The sequence below is a fragment of the Hyalella azteca genome, unplaced genomic scaffold (genome assembly GCF_000764305.2).
Source record: "Hyalella azteca isolate HAZT.00-mixed unplaced genomic scaffold, Hazt_2.0.2 contig10004, whole genome shotgun sequence".
NCBI lineage: Eukaryota > Metazoa > Arthropoda > Malacostraca > Amphipoda > Hyalellidae > Hyalella > Hyalella azteca.
Genome location: NW_025940059.1, coordinates 39,707 through 60,317, shown reverse-complemented (window position 1 = coordinate 60,317; position 20,611 = coordinate 39,707). Strand labels below are relative to the sequence as shown.

Genomic DNA, 20,611 nt, shown 5'->3' with positions numbered 1-20,611 from the left:
ATCCACTAAATGAAAGTATGTCACTCTTTCAGTTAACACTTGTGTGAGGGTGTGCACTCCATTTCCAAACTCGGTTTGAGATTCAGGGAGGCTGCTCATGGCCAATTATAACATAACATTATAGTCAGACATTCGCCATCGACATCCGTACTTAACGGTCACGAGTGCAGAGATATTATAGCTGAGGTAACTAAGCCTGATCAATAAGTTTAATTGCGCGAGATTTGCCTCGTGATTTGCGGGAGAAACTTTCTTTACCAACCAACATACCGTCAGAAGAAAACAGAGCAAAAAACTAACGCCCGATAAAAACTTGGATCCCTCCTTCTTCAAACTCTGAGCTCTGATGCACGCAGGATTAGTTAGCCAAGCCTTCTTTCTGCTTACATTAAATATTCTCAAACAATCATCCAACATCTAAATGTACCGGTCTCCTGCGTTTCATTCACCGGCACCAAGGTTTCATATTTTGAGCCTCAAATTACCGATTTTTCCCATTGTCGCGAACATTTAATCGTCAATATTTTCTTCTGAGAACATTTATCTGAAACTTTCCAGCAACTCTAAATTGTTCAACTATAATGATGGCTCGTCATTGAAGGTAAGTGTCATTACATGAAGTACCAGCAATCATTATCCCTTATTGCTCCCTTTAAACACTTTTTGTTATTGATACTCAACAATCAAACTCGTTTCTGATACTCGACCATAACAATCGTTTTTCATGTTCAACTGTCTTACTGTAATCACGACATCATTCAGTATTTGAATTATAATCAATAAGTATTAATTCCTATGCCTCGTCGAGCTTAGATGCATCACTCGCGACGTACATGGTCATGCGTAACACAATAAGCATTACCGCGCGATGCTAACAGATGAAGCCGTAAATGAATACCACCTGACGTTCATGCATTCCGACGCATCGCTAATCACCATAAAGAGTGAAGAGCCGCACAACAACGAGAGCTTTACATCAGATCACGCCAGGCGGGTAGAAAGCGCAAGTGGAAGCGCTCCAGGGATGGTTTTCTCTCTGTAGCCCAGCCAGCGTCTTGGTTTCCGGGCTGGACCGCCAGCAAGGCACTTGTATATTTATGCTTCTGCTTGCTTTCTTCTTGGGCAGAAGAGCTGCCAGTGTAAGTTGGAATAATTTTTTAGTAAAACACGGCGATTGATTTAAAATAAATGATTTAATTTTTAAGCGACTAACAAGGGCAACTTTACTTAGGCAATAGAAACGTTCCATAAACAAGAGCTTTCTCGTTCCCAGCTCTTCTCAGCAAGCTGCCGGCTTGATGTTTGTCAATGGTTTCATCGACAATAGGATTTATGTGCATTTTTGAACAATGTTGGATCATTTTCCTTCGTTTCGAATTCCATTCTGCCTCTCAAACCAATCGTTTTTCTGAATTCGTATTTAAAAAGTATATACGACCCTTCGTTCACGAAGTATGAAAATACGTATGTAATAGAAACGTAATACAATTATATAGAAGTATCTGATTGTAGTGAAATAATTCCGTTTCACCTCGGCTCAGAATAGCTAAATCATCCAGTCGCACCTTGGGCAAGCTTGGTACGGATTCATCAAGATTCCCGTCGTCGAAGGAGAAATTTGCCTTGAATGCCTCCAGTTTTTGCCAGATGGATGAGTTTTTAGAAACTCTGGACAGGGTTGTGAACTCGGTACTCCTGTAGTGTGCTTGCCAGTGATTGAAAAATCATTTGCTTTCTCGATTTAATTAATAAGTCACCCGTTTAATTTAATAGTTCTAGATAATTCTTCAGGAACATAATCTTTTTTAGATGACTGTACATATCGAGATATCTCTCATCTCAGAATAACATGAGCGTAAGGATTTCTATAGTCGTTTTTTTTTATTAGAGATTTCTGAGTCCCTCGGGATTTCTGAATTATATGAAGTTTAAGATTGAAAAGAAAATACCATTGCTTCAAATTTAAGAACCTAAGCCTCATACAATCGCGTCAATTCATCGAAACCCATCCAATATCTTACACTAAGCTGCAGTTCGTGTTAAATATCATAAGGAAAACAGTTATCTGCTGGGGCAAAATGGATGAATAATCATGAATAAAAATTTTCATCGTGAGTTTGATTGCGCGTCAAAATACCTCAACGAACAATAATTTCTTTTTCCAGTGCCTTAACAGACTAAAATTATGTGTCAAAATACCTCATCGAACTCTAATTGTGAGCCTGGATTCAGTAACGATCATTCATAATTCTCAATATCATTCCGTTGATCGAGTACATGACATTCACGCAAGTAATGCAATCTATTGAATTATTTTGTCTTGTGTTTCGTTTTCCTTATCATGAAGATACGCATTGAATCTATGTCAACGTGAGGAACTACGTAGCGTGCTTGGTGGCCATCGTCATCCAGCAGTGCGCTCATCATAGCTGGAAGTGCTGAAGGAACAGGTTGTTGTTGTTAGCCTTGCAGCAGGATCGTGTAATGCAGAGCAGCTTCGACGCTGTCGTCTCTGTCTCTATCACGACTCTACGTATGATCATCGCTTGTAACGAAAGCGCCGATATTGTCTTGTATTGAACTAAGTTTACAGTTGAACAGTGTTTAACTAAGGTCAAAGAGGGTACGTAATTGTACAAACTACTTGTCACGGGACCAGGATTAAAGATTCAAATTTTATTCAGCGTGCGAGTTTTAGTCTTTTTTTTGTACTGGTGTTAAAGTAGAGATTTCCTTAACGTAACTGATGTTCGATTGTTCCCTGGTCCTGCACAACCACTACTTGAAAAGTATTGCACCAACACAGCACTAGATACTTGCGTTCGAATCGATAAATCGTGACTTAGTTTAACACTTAAATCTACTCTCTTTGTTCTTCGATCTTAGAATTTTTATTTAGAGACCCTTAATTGAATGAAAAAATAAACTCATTATCATGCATAGCATTGAGCTAACAAATGCACGAAGAATAAAACCAACGATTCAAATTTTCACGTGTTGCAGGGCCACAGAATATCGTGTGCAAAATGTCCAGCGAAAGGAAATAAAATGAATTCTTCGGTGCATGTATTTACATAGAGAGCGATGTGAAAGTTAATATATAACCAAAGGATTGGCATAGGTTCGAACTCCTTTTCTTCTTTGCAAATGAAGGGACAGTAATGCAGGACAGTCCACTTTCACTTCCTTCTCGTAGAGTTGCCCCCTTGAAATTTGATTTAACCACCTATAAAGAATGCCTATTAGGTGTCATGACCTTTCCATGAAGAAAAAAGAAGTAGAAGTTATTTGGTACTCACGATGGTTGTTCTCAGTCATACTCTCATCTTAAATGAACCTGATGATCGCACCTCTACAATTTATTTATGACAGATATTCACCACTATTAAGGTTTTAAAAATATTTGGCCTTGGACTGAACATTGTTTAAAAAAAATGCGTTACTCAGTATTATTATAATTGCTATTAAGACGCATTCAAAGTAAATGTAGTCATAATCTTATTTCAGTGTCATTTTGTAGTAAGAACACTAAACACTAGTGTCCCATGCCGGTTTAAAAATAACACGTGTTAAATATATATCAATTAAAGACGAAATCGTGATGCCCATACACCTTCATAATTGTCTAATATATTCAGTCCAAATTCATGCATGCACCAAGTTAGAAAGTTAAGAAACAAGTCTACGGCGATAAGGATATTGAAACTGCCATGCTTGTTTTTATCGTCCACTGGTAGTCGAAAATCAGGACGATGTACAGCAGGCGTCGTTATAAGGCTACTGTATTTTTTAAGCTTTCATTGCGCTGGAAATAATTACACTGTCACAGTTTAAAGCTACTAAGCGTGAATCACGGATATTGATCTCCTATCGAAGCAGGATTAGAGGTTACCCTAAAAACTTAACTTATTGCACTGTACACGAAATATCAAAATATATTGATAGTTAGTAGCAAATTTAAGCCTTATATCTTGACATTTTATTGTTCGTTCAGATTAAGTTAATACTGCACTTAAAAAAACAACATTATTCCACCGCCCTATGTGAAGAATCCTTGTGATTTAACTAATTTTTCTACCTTGAACGGGAGCTAACCAGCTCGCCTTGGAAGTGCCAGGCTTGGGCATAGTTAAGAATTAAATCAAACAATGAATGAATGGAATTTCCAGGTGAAAGAGACGTTAACATATTAACTAGCTGGTCTCGAACTTTGCTCAGGTGTTACATGTACTTAAACTGCAGCATTAAATGTTTTATTTTGATCTAATTACAGTATCTCTGGCGAGGTAAATTATTTTCGACCACTACATTTGTAGCGAATAACCACAAGAAAATTTAAATTGCAGCAATACCTTCAATATATACATATATAGTTATAAATTATTGTTTTCATGTGAATATTATATCAAGCTATATTTACTTTTGCTTGAAGATTAGTCTCAATTACTTAAACGATTCTTTGCTGATTTTTGTGAATTAGAAAATAAAAATATAATCACACATAAGTCATAGATAAATGAGGCTCTTTTGATATGAACGACTTACCTTATACTGAAGGACCCAACCGATAGGAGCTGAAGTGCGGGGATCGGCAAGTTTTTACGCTGGCGTTGCCCAAGTTACTTTCAAATAACAACTTTATTGATAATTTCTCCGTGAGGTCTCAGACGTTATTCACACCGGCCAAAATAAACGAACATGGCCAATCACGTACGGAAAAAAATAAATCACACACAGCCGCCGATGAAATCCATAGCCCCGATGATAATTTCTGAGCACAAGTTTTTACTTTTGCAATGGTTGCGGAGTTCAAAATTTCAGATAACCAAGCGGCTATTATGGCTTTTCAATATCATAAAACCAAATTGCAGATTCCCAAAACTTAGATACTCCACTTAACGGCCTGATATTCCTTCACCGAACGACGTTTTCTCCTTCTATAAATTTTTTCGCGAAGATATGCTCGTTTCGCGAGTGGTAGTACGAGATTAATACAAGTCCACAAATCGTGAAAGTCCAATGTGTAGAATCAGCCTCAAATTACCAAAAATTTGAAGAATATATAAATAAATACAGAAGCAAGACAGGAATGACAAGATAGTTCAAGTTAGCGGGGTGTTCAAGGTCAATTAGGGAAGGGAGCAGAGTAAGTCTGAGCGGTCAGTGTGGTCGGGTAAGGGACAGCCGAGGTCAACTTCAGATTTCGTACTGCACGAAGATGACAAAACTTGTCATGCTACGTTTACTGTCCTTCGTCCAACGATTTGAAATCCTTTCGTTTGTCGACTATACTTTGAATATAAGAGCGGTTAATTGAGATGAATGGAAGTTTGTTCTAAAAACCACGTGAGTTCGATCATAATTTAGCTAAAGTTTGAAATATTGGTGATTTGAGCACGTTGTGAAAATAGATAGAAGAAATGTCATATATATCTGAAGCGTTTTTGAAACCTATAATGTGTACTGAAAAGTTTGATTGAAACTCTATACATGGACAACTATATGTACAGAGTTGAAAAATTATATTCCTAAACAATCACAGGCGTTCTTCATTTTTGCTGGATTTTTTTCTGTTCCATGAGATTTCTGAAATTGAGAAAGGCAATAAAGATCATAACGCAAACTAAATTCAAAGAAAGTTTGTCTACACAGCAACAAGGAGATTGTAATCTGATGAAAGGTGAACATAGTGTATTTTACCTAATCAATAAAATATCCCAAGCAAATATTGCTGGTTAGAATTTTCTTTGCTTCCTCTGTATTAGATTAACCTAAACTAAACAGTTTTTAAATAAAACATTCATGATTAGAATGTAAAAGCACAGTGTCTTTATCGTGCATTATTTCTAAGCTCTGTCTCAGATCTCGGAACGGTTTACCCATTATTTATAATTATGCAATATCCGGCAACACTGAGTTTTTAATTTAAATCATTTATTTATTATAAGGAAGCAATTTCCACTTAGCAAAGTTTGCGTATAGAGCAGCTGGGTGAAATATGAACAAATATATAGAAATTTACAAGTCCATTTGTGTCACAGTAAATCATTTATCGACCAGCCTTTAATATATCGATTTAAAAATTGTCTAAAAAATGGTAGCCAGTTAAATTGATCAATAGAAAATTTCCAAGCTTAGTCTCAAACTCTATTTTGAACCGCGTGAGCATCGGATCTCTGAATTTCGCTGAGATAAACGAAGGACTGGCGCACAGCTGATCTGGATCAGGCAAGAGCGTTTGCCCTCACACATGTTCTGCCGACACCGCCACAAGAGTAACTGGTTGACCCACATCACTCGAGCCCTCACACGCTTCCCTTTCTCTCGAGCGCTCCGAGCGTCGGCGGCACTTGTGGTGGTGAGCGCGGTGCTTGTGGAGAGGCGGGGAGAGGGATGATGTGGAGAGGCGGGGAGAGGGTTGGAGACGTGGAGAGGCGGGGAGAGGGATGGAGATGTGGAGAGGCGGGGAGAGGGTTGGAGATTTGGAGGGAAGGATGAGGACAATGAGGTTTTAAAGAGAAAGAAATAGAACGGAATGAGAAGGAGAGCGGTGAGGGTGGAAGAGGAGAGAGAAGAATAAAAGAGATCGGGAGCCAAGAGCGGAGTTTGGGAGAGTAGACAGCGGGAGAGCACTTGCTTATATATAAGCGAAAGTGTTGATAGAGGGAAAATAGTGAGCGCTCGAGAGAGGAATAGATTAGTGAGAAAAATTTATTGGTGTGAGTGGGAGAAGTAGCGGGAGTGGATAGGTGGTGAAAAAATGAGAGATGATGAGGAGGTGTGGACGGAAATGTGAAAAAACGGTGAGTGAGAGAGAGAGCGATGATGTAGAGTGAAGTGGACAGGGTGGAGAGACTGCAATGAAGGGAGAAATATTGGTCCCGTATCGGAATAAGAACATAATAGAGTGAGAGAGTTATACAGTTGGTGTTTTTAATGAGCTGATGACGGGGGGGGAAAAATTACAGTTCTCACTTACTGGAGCGAAAAAAAATTAGTTCTGAATTTATGAGACAACAGTTTATATTACGTTAAATAAGTCCCAAGTTAAATTGGGAGTAAATTTACTTACATCGAAAAAAATGTATTCCTTCCTCTACGTACGTGTCCAATTAGTTTATGATTTTCGTAGGGTAGGGACAAATGCTTAAACTGGTCCTGTACTACTGAAAACCGGAAATTAATCTCAAAATTTTATAGCTAAATAGTTGAAAATAAAGCTACAAAGTCCCAAATAACTGCGAACAATAATCACCTGCATGAAGACCGCTAATGGTAGAATAGCAGAGCACTTAACGAGTCACGTTAACAGCAAGTGACCGAAACCGTCCGCAAGAACGTCATTAGCGAACTCGTGCTGGCCTCTCGACGCCAAAAAGTGAAAGGAGTTTGCACTGCTGGACCAAGTTGTCTTTGTTTTGACAATTCCAACGCTGATAATAAATACAGAAGCACGTAGAGATTATGTAAATGCTCTATCGGTCAGAGGTGTGCTTGTGTTGAGGTCGCAAGGGTGACTTGCTTAAATCTAAACATCGGCAGGGGTCAGTGGATTTGAATCTAAAATGTCACTTGCAAGTCCACGCATTCCCAGAACTTATCACAACTACTGTTCCCTATGTAAAGTAATCAATATTTTCAGTATAGATTTGGTACTATTCAAGAAGTAGTATTGCCACTATCACAATAATTCCGAATACTATTACTATTTGATAGATGAAACCAAAGCATTTCAGATGGAGTCTCGAGTATTTTTCCTATGTGAAATTCTTCGCAAACGGAAGATTTTTATCCGACTACTAGCATAATTAAATGAATATTTCTTTACGATAAAATGACATCAAATTCTTCAATTCCCAAGCTTCATGTCTCGCTAGAATTATTAGTCGACCTACATAGGTTATAACTTTCTTGACCAGCTTATCAAACTTTAGCTCCTGCAGCGACTACTGACGACCATGCATGACTCGTGTGAGTTCACACTGAACGGCTTACCGTTACTTTAGGCATTTGAACATATTAAATGCATATGTAAAAATGCAATGAAAACAATTAGAATACAATGATTAGCATATGCAATACAACACATTTCAATGCATATGTAAAAATGCAATGAAAATAATTAGGATACAATGATTACAATATACAATACAACACATTTTACAGTCAACGCCATGCTTGCATTTCTTCAATCATAAACGTATTTAAAATTACAGCTTAATGGTGTAGCACAATCAATCTTCGATCATATCTCCTTCATATAAATCATTAATTCTGGTGCCACCTAAAACCCTGAATGTGGTACTTTGCAAGCATTATTTACAATTACCCAATTTACTTAGAGACACGACAACGGCTATTATTAAAGGACAATTTTTGCCTCAAGTCTGGTGGTCACATCGTTCAATAATTATTCCTAATATCATCAAACACTGGTCGACACTCAACCTTGACACCTGACCCGCGTAAGGGCGTCTTGACGTTCATCCTCACGACGCAGCAAGTGAAGTATTTTTGGACGTCGTTGCAAAGTGCGACAACTTCGCTGGTAATGCGCGCTGCACTGTAAACCCGCGACACTGTCACGATCGCCTGCTGTACAGAAGAGTCAACACGTTCGATGTAAAGCACAGTCAACGCATGTTCGCTGTACAGCACAGTCAACATGTTCGCTGTACAGCGCAGTCAACAAGTTCGCTGTACAGCGCAGTAACATGTTCGCTGTACAGCACAGTCAACAAGTTCGCTGTACAGCGCAGTCAACATGTTCGCTGTACAGCACAGTCAACATGTTCGCTGTAGAGCACAGCCGACATGTTCGATGGATCACAGTCAACACGTTCGATGGATCACAGTCAACACGTTCGATGGATCACAGTCAACACGTTCGATGGATCACAGTCAACACGTTCGATGGATCACAGTCAACACCTTATGACCTTACCTTATGATGAGTTTAGGACGTCGCAGTCCACGGTCACGCTGATGCGCCGCCTTCGTCGTCCTCCGTCTCCGAGTCGTCGTCGGATGTAACGTTGGACGTGTTCCGTCTATTAGCCCTCATTTGGGCACGCTGATGCAAGATGCTGTTGCTTGTCGCTTGCTGATGGTAGTTTCCCATAACTGGACAGTCCGGGATCTTGCTCAACCACTCAACTTGGATCACAGTCAACACGTTCGATGGATCACAGTCAGCACGTTCGATGGATCACAGTCAACGCGTTCGCTGGATCACAGTCAACACGTTCGCTGGATCACAGTCGACACGTTCGCTGGATCACAGTCAACACGTTCGCTGGATCACAGTCGACACGTTCGCTGGATCACAGTCAACACATTCGATGGATCAGTCAACACGTTCACTTTATCTCAGTCTACACGTTCGCTACAGCAAATTTTCAGTCAAAAAATCAACACAGTTGGTGTTGCTTAGGGTCAATCGTGGCTAGATGAGAGCCAATTATATGGGTTGCACCCAGTAACAGTTTTCGTTACTGGCAGGATTGTGTGGTTGACGTAGGCCAGATATTAGTTACTCGCAGTAATACATTTTCCGTTACCCACAGAATCTTGAGTAGCTGATGCAAGCTACATATCGGTTACTCTCAGTAATTCAGTCGCCTTTACTCGCGGGATCTTAGGCTAGAAGGATCTGATAATTATTGGCTGAGGCTATACTACGGTAAATTATCGGTCACTCACAGAAACACATTCGACGTTACTTGCAGGATATTAAGTGGCTAGACTATAGCCAGTTATCGGTCACTCGCATTTGCACAGAATTCGTTACCATTATAATAATCGGCGGTCAGTAGCTAGTTCGATTAAAGCAAATCATCGGTCATTACAAGAGAACATATGGTCATTACCATGGTCATTACCATTGTAAAAATTTGTTACTTATTTGTTCTAATCGTCGTCTTGTTATCATTGGAATTGAGTTTTGTACCTGCTGTTTTGCCTGTGAAGCTTTTTTAGCTTATATGGGCATTCACCTGGAAGCCTTGCTATTTTATTTCACGTCTCTTTTTTTTTATTGTAACGTGTACTCCTGTGTGAATAAATAAATAAATCAACATGGCTCATAGTACCGATAATATTACACGAGTATGCTACGAAATACATAGGAAAATTCAGCGCTACTATTATCCGGATGAACGCTTGCTACTGTGTGTTGTAAGATTAGCATAATATTATTATTTGTTTACTATAAAAACTTTATTTTGCCAAGTTTCACGTGGCAACTGCTTAGTCCATAGAAGAAAAGAGTATAGTATGCCAGTAGCCCAGTAATATGCCAGCCAGATTATGTATGATAATGTAAGACTCCAGTAGATTATATCTATTTGTGACTTGGCTAGACGAAGATTTTCAGCAAAGAAACATCGTTAGTGTCTCTAATGGTGTTGAATAAATTAGTAGATTATGCCAATAAAAGACTATAGTATGTTTAGAGAGCAGCGTTGTAAATCTCTTCAGTTTTTGGAACGAGGTCTTGGCAGGAGAAAGCCGTATAAGCTGCATTTATTTACCACGAATAGCTTTCCAGGATAAACGATGGATCGAATTACGGATGAGTTGAATAACTTACGTGAGTTCTGGAACAGCGATAGCCTGCGATTATAATTCCGATAGTTTCTGAACTGCAATTGTAGTGCACTAATAAAGCCAATATCAATATAATATTCAAGTTCGTTACAACATGAGCTAAAATTATCACAGACCTCTTTTTGGTTATCTGATATACTCTCAACAATCGAAATTAAACCAAATTAATGATCTACATGTGAAAAATACAAATGATCAATATCTCCACATCAGCGTTGAACATTTTCGACCAAAAAAAAAAATTTAATCCATTCTACTACAAATCATTCGACCTTAACAGCCACTTAAACACGCATGAACAAAATAAAGGAAACAAAGAAACTTTGAAGAGAACCATAAACAAAAGATTGAGTGTATTTAAACTCCCTGACAACTGACCGCGTGTCAGCCTGCCTCTGTCATCGCGCCAGGCAGTGACTGCAAGAATGTCGGTCTGAGCTCGTGATCCCATTCCTGAGGGCCTACTATCTCCAGGTCATCTAGCCCGACCTTCGAAGTCCTTCTTCTTAATAAACTATCTTATGTTAAATGTTTAATTTCTGGTCCCATGAAGCTGAAATTTGAAGCAGCAGAACATCGAACTTCGAAGTCCTTATTCTTAATAAACTATCTTGTGTTAAATGCTTAATTTCTGGTCCCGTGAAGCTGAAATTTGAAGCAGAAGAACAGCGAAAAATTTTGAATTTACACTGGTGGCTCTCGAAATTGTATATTTGCTAGCAGAAAGTATTCCAAGCGAGCAAAGTTCATGGGTCAAATAAATATTGCAAAATATAAAATTGAAAAACTATGAATCGTGAGTTCAAGTTTAAAAATTACTCAACGAAAAATTTTCTGATAGCATTGCTTCGTCTGGGGGAAATAGTGCGATTTTGAATATTTTTGTATATTACAGAGGCTCAAAAGCTAAGATTAGGAGCCAATTTCTTTTCAAATATCTCAAAAATGTATAATTGTGGCTTCAGATATGAACTATTAATTATTATTTCAACAAATTTTTGTAACATCTTTTCATGTAGTTTAGATTTTCATAATAACATTATTTTAAAATTAATCTAATGTAGCCATGCGGGTCATGAACGCGATGCTGTTTTCATACCTAATCTAAAAAATAATCCTAGAGATCATCCAGCTGATTTATGAGTGTAATTGTGCTTTCAATCGTACGCTGTACGCGTATGCTCCTTCACTCGCTTGACCTCCCTGACTCCAGGCTCAGCGATGCCATTTAAGCTTCCTCATCCAGTGTCGAGCGAAGTCAAAGTCTGGAAATGCTAGAAATTTTTAGGTGAGTGTAACACAAGCGACATGTACGCTAACTCGAACTGAAGCAAAACTATGTGTTGACCAGTGAAGCAGGCAATTGGAAGTAGGAATAAGCTAAGATCAAGTGCCCAGAATTTCTTGAAAATCTGTTTATTTTTTTATAAAATCTAAGCCACACATTTTCTTGCCTCTTGATGCATTGAACGTTTTTAGGTGAATCATCAAATTGAGTCACATCAGGACAGGAATAAATATTGTCAACAAGTTTCAGAATGCAATGTTGAAAAGTAAGAGTTGATTTTCTCACAGAGATGATTTCCGGGTGTTCTGTGGAAGAGAAAATTGATGGACTGCACGTCTGGGCATGACATAAGAATATTTATTGCACAATATAACCCCTCCTAAGTGGACCACTCTTAGAGCCGTGACGAAATATTCCCTTTCCCTACAGAACCTGAGAATCCCTTCCCATTTCATGGCGTCATTTCAAGCCTTTCCTTTCCGAGAGCCAACCTGCTTTGGAGAAGATTATGATGCATGCATAATGCATTGGCTAATATAATTAATATTTTATCACTGATTCTAATGTAATATTTTTTTGAAAAAAGTAGATAAAATAAAAAATATTCTCTTTAATTGATATTCGTCGCAGCCGTCTAAGTATGTTCAAGCTTTATTTTCTTTTCATCTTTGAGTTCGTAAATCATCATTTACGCAAATTGTTTTAAAAAACGTTATTTTCTAGACTTGTCATTGTGAATCATAATTGCGATAATCTCAGTTTGTAATTATTCTCGATTATACCTCTCTACGTTTTGAATTACATCTCCACGACCCAAACCGGTTTTTATCAATTATAGCCTGCACGTATAAGCAATCAAGTGATGCAATGATATATTATGAAGTTGTATTTGATTAATTCGTCAGCCATGCTATATGAAAGTGAAATAATTTTTTCAAACGCATGGCAGCCGGCAATTTATTCTACCTTTGTCATCCTAATTCAAATCTTTTTAGAATTTTGTTTGATCACGTAAAGTTCTAGTCTTTAATAACATTAAGTATAAGTTATTTTGTTAAGTTCAGCTCTGGTATCCTTTCACTTCACAAGCACACTTCTCTTACTGAGCGCTATTTGTTACCTGGTATTGAGGCATCGAAGAGGCACTACATGACACTGAACTGGCTCGTATGGGTCAATGACTTTCTCGTCACGATGTACAAAAATTTTAGATGTTCATTTTCTGCATTTTTGAGTCGCCTCGAATCATTTGACGATATTCTCCAGCGGCTGACCTTTGGTTCAGAGCGACTGTTCCATGCTACCGTATCTTTACGAAACACCAAGGGCAGTCCAAGTGTTAAAACAGAGCGATGAGTGCTTGACCTTACCCTGAAATTCTGGGCCTTGGACTGGAGCACATAAATATTTATACAGTTAATGCACTGTATTATGTTCATAAATATACTGTTGATATTCATGGAAGTTTCAAAATTGGTTGAAAATAACCTTAATTTGAAGTTGAATGCAGACTAACTTCAAACTAAATTCGAACCTCATAACTTTAATGAACTTTTTACAATTTTTATTCCAGCAGCTGCATTGATTCCAGGCACCTCCAGTTTAGCTACGAAAAATTTTCAACTTTTTTACACCTTTCTAGATTGAAATTTATTGTTGCAATATTCATTGATACTTGAGAGATACTTTAAGCAATAATTTCGCTACTCTGTTAAAATTTTAAATTACCTTAACACAAAATTCGATAATTATTCTACTATTTGATACAATTTTGTTCCTCTGCAATTATTTTAAATTTAGTGATTTCGTTTATATTATTGTGGATGCAATCGTCGTTACTTTATCAAAATTTTATCACCCATCAAAACAAAATTAGATAATTATTCTACTATTTCATACAATTTTGTTCCTCTGCCATTATTTTAAATTTCGTGATTTCGTTTATATTATTGTGGATGCAATCGAGTTGTTGCGAGTGAGCTGTCGAACAAGCCATTCGTCACGCACGCAGGCTTCTTGAGGTCACTGGACACAACACAAAGCGATCATTAAAATTAAAAGAGTTTCCTTTTAGCCACTTTGATAGAAGCCAAAAGGAATATAAAGTTGCAAGTGATAGTTAATGGCTGGGGAAAAGTTTAAAATTATGAATAATTTGTTTCTGTGTCGGATTGAAGAAATAATTGAATAATTGTGGTTATCAAATAAATAACAATCCTGGTTATGAATCATCTCCAAATCAAGTACAAAATGTGTTCCGTCTAAATCTGTGTTGATACGAATTTTAAGATAGAGAATGATTCGAACAATCGTCACCAAATTACGAATTATTAAATTTAAAACCTCTTACAAATTAACAAATATTTACATCTATTAATTTCTTGATTTCTCAACTTCTATTAATTTTCCTTATCCTAGCTAGCGCGATGATTGTTTTTATTTATTTCGTTTGGTTATCAGAGAACAGGACTCAAATCTTCCGTAACCAAAATACTAATTTTTCATGAGATTTTGCTCAAGAAACCGGAACTTTTCTTGTAAATTTTAATTGCAGTCATTAGCTTCTTAAAACAGAGTTCTTCTCAGTTGTCTTCCAACCACAATCGCAAAGTAACATGCAAGTTCAGAAATAAATATGAAGTGCTTTAAATCACGTTTAAAGGTTCTGCTTGACGAGAGTTTTTTGCCCCTCATAGCAAAGGTTTGAGTTTGTTCCTCATGGCAGTTCCTGCATGCACGCAGTAGCCATGAAGGTTGAGATGAAAATAAAAAGCCACTTTGAAGTGACTGATCTTCTAAGTTCCTATGTTCCACTTTTATCCTCTGAAAGAGCATCATTAATTCTCTCACTTCATTCTTTTCATAAGTGTTCTAACTAAATGACTTGATGCTTTCGTAGAGAAATATTGAAGCTCATTCACAAAACATCTCTAACATCTCTTATATGAATTATATGAAGATATTAATAACACGGTTCCACTTCGTCACAAAATTACGAATTATTAAATTGCCAATTTGCTATTGAAAATTTTAGCCATTAATTTTTAAATAAATTTAGTTTCAACCTGTATTGTATTGTATTTTTCTCTTCCCAAACATTCCCACACTATTTCTAATGAAACAACGACCAATGCCGCAACAACGCACGATTTACAAGATTTTATTTTGTGGAACTAACAGTAAACTCGTAGATGGCAAGGCGATATTCCTGTTCGTAAACGTCCGAGGATTTCTGGAAATGCGTCACTCAAGCTTGGATGCCGCTATTGCTTATGAGACTTCTGACGCTAATTTTACATGGCAATAAATAAGAAGTCTTGTCTCCTATCCTCAGAAATGTGACCGAGCGGCTGCCAGAAGTGCAGAAGACGCTGTATTTCCGCACATTTATTCGCGTAAATTTAACTTAAAAATTTGAATTTTAAAGTCATTCCACGGAGCTTCGGTAACCGTTATTGCATTAGCGGAAAAATTTAGACACTAGCTGATAGAGGGTTTTTAATGCAGAACAGAAAAATCGCCGCCTTCTGCTGCTTCTTCATGTTGTGATGCTGTAGTGAAATGATTTGCTATGCTTAAAAAAATGACAGTTTTTCTTCAAAAGACCATTTGTAATCTTTCAGTTTTAATATTACGACAATAATATTTTCCAGGTCAACAGCATTGGATATATCGAACATTTCGTTAACGTGTTGTACAAAAGTCATGTAGATTTTTTTAGTTTCGGTGATCACTGATTCGATTGAGTTAATAACGACGCTGCAATTGTTCGAAATTTATTGTTTATTCGTTCTGCTGCATTGAGATTGAGACACACAATAGCCAATACAACCGAGGTGATGAAAGCGGCTATTGTCATCCCCCGAGGTTAAACGATATTTTTTCACAATACATTTATTAGGCTCAGGCTTTCTTAATAAGAATCAGACTAAAATTTCGTTTGAAAATTTTTTTCATCTATAAAAATGTAATGAATTCCTTTTATTTTTTAATGGTGGTGTAACAAAAGCTAAAAACTTCATAAGCACACAAATTTTTTGGGACAAAGTGTGCATAATTTGCGAAGGAGGATGGAACTGCTCGAACTATACATACTCACGAATTTTAAATGTTAAGGTACCTTGTGCAGCGATTACGGAGCGGACGGCAATTTACGAACTACGGAAACTTTAAGCAACAATGTCCAGGATATCATAGATACCTGCCATATACGCTCGTCAAGAACCTTGCAAACTCTACCGTTGAATTTGCCACTAAATTTACGACTTGTCACAAATTGTTAGCGAGGCTGAACCTAGAAATGGCATTCATGAGAACTAACGGTTTAGATGTCGCCTGCTTGCCGAAACATTTTCATGTTATTCGATATCATGTTCATGATATCACAAACGAATGTGTTGTCACAGATTATGCATGCAAATAAGCTTAACATTTTTCGAAGTTTCAAGTCACTATTCGTCAAATATGTTGTAAAACAATTAGGCTCCCGATAAGATCTTTTCATTTTGACTTCAAAATATTGTAGCACAAATTCATCCAGACCTTCCTACAACATTTATTCGAGTAATGAATGCTTTAACAATTTCAATTTATTACTTCATAAAAATTTTTTGCGGAGAGAAGATATATTTTCAAATTTTGCCCGCAATAATTTTTACTCAGTTTCAATAGTTCTAAACAAAACCAATAACTTTTCAAATCCTTCAATTATTTCACATTCAGGAGACACGAGAGTTTAATTCCTATTTTCAGTCTCTTAATTTATTCCCAGAAACGAGACTTAAAAACAGCGTTGCCACGTATTGTACCTACGCTACCATGACTTGCACAAATTAATCACTCTCCCATAACACGACTTCATGCAGGGTCCGATAAGTGTCTCTAAAGTCACCACAATTTACTGGCATTGAGCAACTGTTCATGATTGGCCAAAACTCGAAGGTTATCGACCGCTCCGGTTACACAAGCTTGTCATGCGCATCCGCCCTCCAGCAGCTTATTATGTCACGGACTGGAGTGCGCTGCTGCTCAGCTGCCATTGCAATCCATGTGGGGATCGTGATGCACTAGAACGGCAATCTGGCACAAATCAAATAAACTAATTAATGGATAGCTTCATCCTTCATTGTTAATTCCCCCAAGGTTATTAAAATCTTCAGAAATAAAAATGAACAATTCTGTTTGATAACAGTTTATTCAACTAGGTATTTTGAATTTATCCAAACAACGAATATCTTAGGGTAAATCAATAAAGAAAGAAAATAGCCGGTAATGCGTCTGCGATTAAATATTTTTTACCACTTCGAGATTTCACATAACATTAAATAAAATTACCTAACCTGGAAACGAATTCGATCAATTGAAAGTGATAAATAATATATATTCACCCAAATAAATTTACAAACAAAATTTGTGAAGGAATTTAGAATGGGAATTTCATTTAGGTCAACCACCGGCGTTTCAGCATATATACGTGCTCATTTCGCTTGTAATTCAAAATGATATCATCATAATTAAATTTTAACTAAGCCCGCGATCAATAATGACTTAAGAAGGATGAAATTTGCCCTGCGTCGCTCTGTTTCACGCAAATATAATAGCAGGAATTATAGTGGCGTTACAGACGTGATGACATCACGTCTGCATCACACGCTCTCGCTGGTGTCACATGATCGATGCGGGGCCAGTAGTGAGTAAGCAAAGAGATAATGAAAGTTTGTTTCAGTAAAATTCTGTAGTTAATCAGTAGTTATAGATTGGTAGAACTTGTCAATAAGGTTGAATATGGGTTGATATTGAAAGATAATGTTCAAAAACTTGTGTTGTGATAAAATTAAAATTTGTCATCGTATGGTTGAGCCAGCTACTGGTTCAGTAAAATTCTGTAGTTAATCAGTAGTTATAGTTTGGAAGAACTTGTCACTAAGATTGAATATGGGTTTATATTGAAAGATTATGTTTGAAAACTTGTGTTTTAATAAAATTAAAATTTGTCATCGTAATTAGAAGTAATCGAATAGAATGGCGTGAAAGATCATTTAACAAAATTGAAGCCATTGAACGTAAAGTGGGCTTCAAGTAGGAAATTATCGAAGCATATTTGAATAATTGATTATATATTGACTAAATAAATTATGACATTGGATTTGAAGGATAATAAAGTGTTCATATCCATCTTCTAAGTTTCTATAAGATATTGTTTCAGACTATTAGGTTAAGATGAGAGTAATCGAAATTTGATAAAATAGTTCAAAAAGAACAATGACGTATCAACTTTGATTTTAGTATGCTCGATGCTTAATTTTTGAGCGTATACCAAATTTCGAAAAATAATCTTTCGGATAATTAGGTTAAGATGAGATTTTTCCCGATTGGACAAAACAGTCCTCAAAGAACAATGAAGTAACTATTTTGTTTCCATTACGCTCAATTATTTATTTTCGAAACATACGCACATACTGCAGCCGTAGCTTCGAGTCAGTTTAGGGCGGCACAGTTCCCGTTTCATTGTTGAACTCGAGCGCAAATCTCGAGCCGAAGTGACGACCGGAGCCTGAACGTGCTTGGGTGGCTGGCGGTGGTAAACAATGCACGTGTGTTACAACACGTCGCACGTGGCAGCGCGTTACAACACGTCGCACGTGGCAGCGCGTTACAACACGTCACACGTGGCAGCGCGTTACAACACGTCTCGCGTTACAGCACGTCGCACGTGATGCGCGTGGCATCGCGTTACAGCACGTCGCACGTGATGCACGTGGCAGCGCCTTATGACATGTCGCACGTGATGCACGTGGCAGCGCGTTATGACACGTCGCACGTGATGCAATTATGTTACAACACGTCGCACGTGATGCACGTGGCATCGCGTTACAGCACGTCACACGTGATGCACGTGGCAGCGCGTTACACCACGTCGCACGTGATGCACGTGGCACGTGAACGTATCTCTGCAACGTGGGCTCGAACGGCATACGTTGATCAAGCTACCGGCGTAAATGCAGCGTCGTCAGCAGTCGCCAGGTAACAAATTTTTTGCTAGTTATTCATTAATCGAAAAATGTTAGTAAATGAATGTGCGATGCGGATTGCAGATCAATGATTTTTTTTTGGAATATCATACCAGTGAAGTTAAAAAATTAATCAAATTGTAAAATATTAGTTTTTTCCTTGAACAAAAGAATCTTTGAATATCCGAAGCCCTTTATAACGGATATTTTTCTTCCGTTTTTCTTATTTCGAAAAATGTCGTAAGTTTTTAATCAAACATCTGTGATGCAAACTTAAATAGAACCAAAACATCCATAACATCTAAAATAAATAGTTAAGCTTCATTTCCATCAATCATCTTTCGCTCGCTTTAATTCGAGGACAGCAACGCAAAGAAATTATAATAGATCGTTGGAACTGTCTAGTTTCTGTTGAAGCTCCTCAGAGACGTGTTGCATTCATACATCGGTCTACAGCATGAACTTCTCTGCAGTAGCGTGTACGCAACCAAATCAGCGGGCGCTGTGAACGCACCTTACGCACTGTAAGCACCGTACGCACCGTACACACCGCACGCGCCGTACGCACCGCACGCACCATACGCACCGTACGCACCGCACGCACCGTACGCACAGTACACACCTTCCAAACCATAAGTGCACCGTACGCACCTTTGTATTAGTCGCGCAACCATGGCGCAACACAGCCGCGCGTGCTCGCTGTAAACTCGTGTTCTGGAACACCAACCGCTACAAATGCCAGGCGATTTAATGAAGGCCTTTTCCTATCTGTGCATTGATACCTGGGCCAGTGAGCATCTACCGTGGTAAATGTCAGCGATATTGCAAGATTGCAGTTATCAGCGAATTGCCTTATGCGGCCAGCAAATGTTCGCTGAAAGCCGCGATACTTACACGTTTTTTTGCACGTGTTGGCACGAAACCCAGCAGATAGAAGATGAATCGGGAGATTATACTTGCGCTCTTTAGTTTGAAAAGGTTTCTGTGCGATTTTCTCTAAAATATTCAATTAAACTTTTATACCATCTATCACAATTATCACATTTTATATAATGTATAATGAACAAACAACGCCTTTAGAATGGTGAAGATGATCTAAGACCAGAGCAAGCCATAGGCCGCAAAATCTGGGAAAAAAATCAATTTTGCTTATAGAAATTGTCCAGTTATTGGCCAACGTGAATTTAAACTTCGGAGAGCAATGAGATAAACATTTCTACATTTCTATATGAAATCCTTTTGGTACAGTCAGACAATGTTCGACTTGAACGTACATTAGAACAAACATTCTGAAGAAACTCAATATTAATTAAAACAGGCATCCTAATGAGCAATATTTTTGGCCATTAAACTGCCGTGTAACGCTTTCCAGTTAAATTAAATACCAAAGATTCATTTACTTTATATTTCATTATCGTGACAATATAAGGGAAGTAAATTATGATAGAATTTGCCGACGATGGATGAAGTCAACCCAAGACAAGCCACGCAATCCAATCTGAAGGTTTAATATGATTCATCTAATTAGCTTCCCAGTCTTGAGAACAACACTTGCCTTTTAATTTCGCTTTACTATATTCCTTTATTGCCACATCGGAATTCATTGGAGGACAAATGTAGAGTGTTTAACACATGTGTTCACCATATTGAGAGCTGTGCATTCACTGTGTACTGGCATTCAGTCCACATAGAGAATCATGCATTC

General features: G+C 37.8%; 1 protein-coding gene across 1 annotated transcript in view; it reads right to left on the bottom strand.

The window, feature by feature from the left end:
* Positions 1-5,586, bottom strand: part of LOC108676018 (A disintegrin and metalloproteinase with thrombospondin motifs 1) — a 61,487-nt gene extending 55,901 nt beyond the window's left edge. The window contains exon 1 of the mRNA XM_018164088.1: positions 4,546-5,586. The gene's annotated coding sequence lies outside the window, so the exon portion shown is untranslated. The remainder of the gene's footprint in view (positions 1-4,545) is intronic.
* Positions 5,587-20,611: the final 15,025 nt, after the last annotated feature.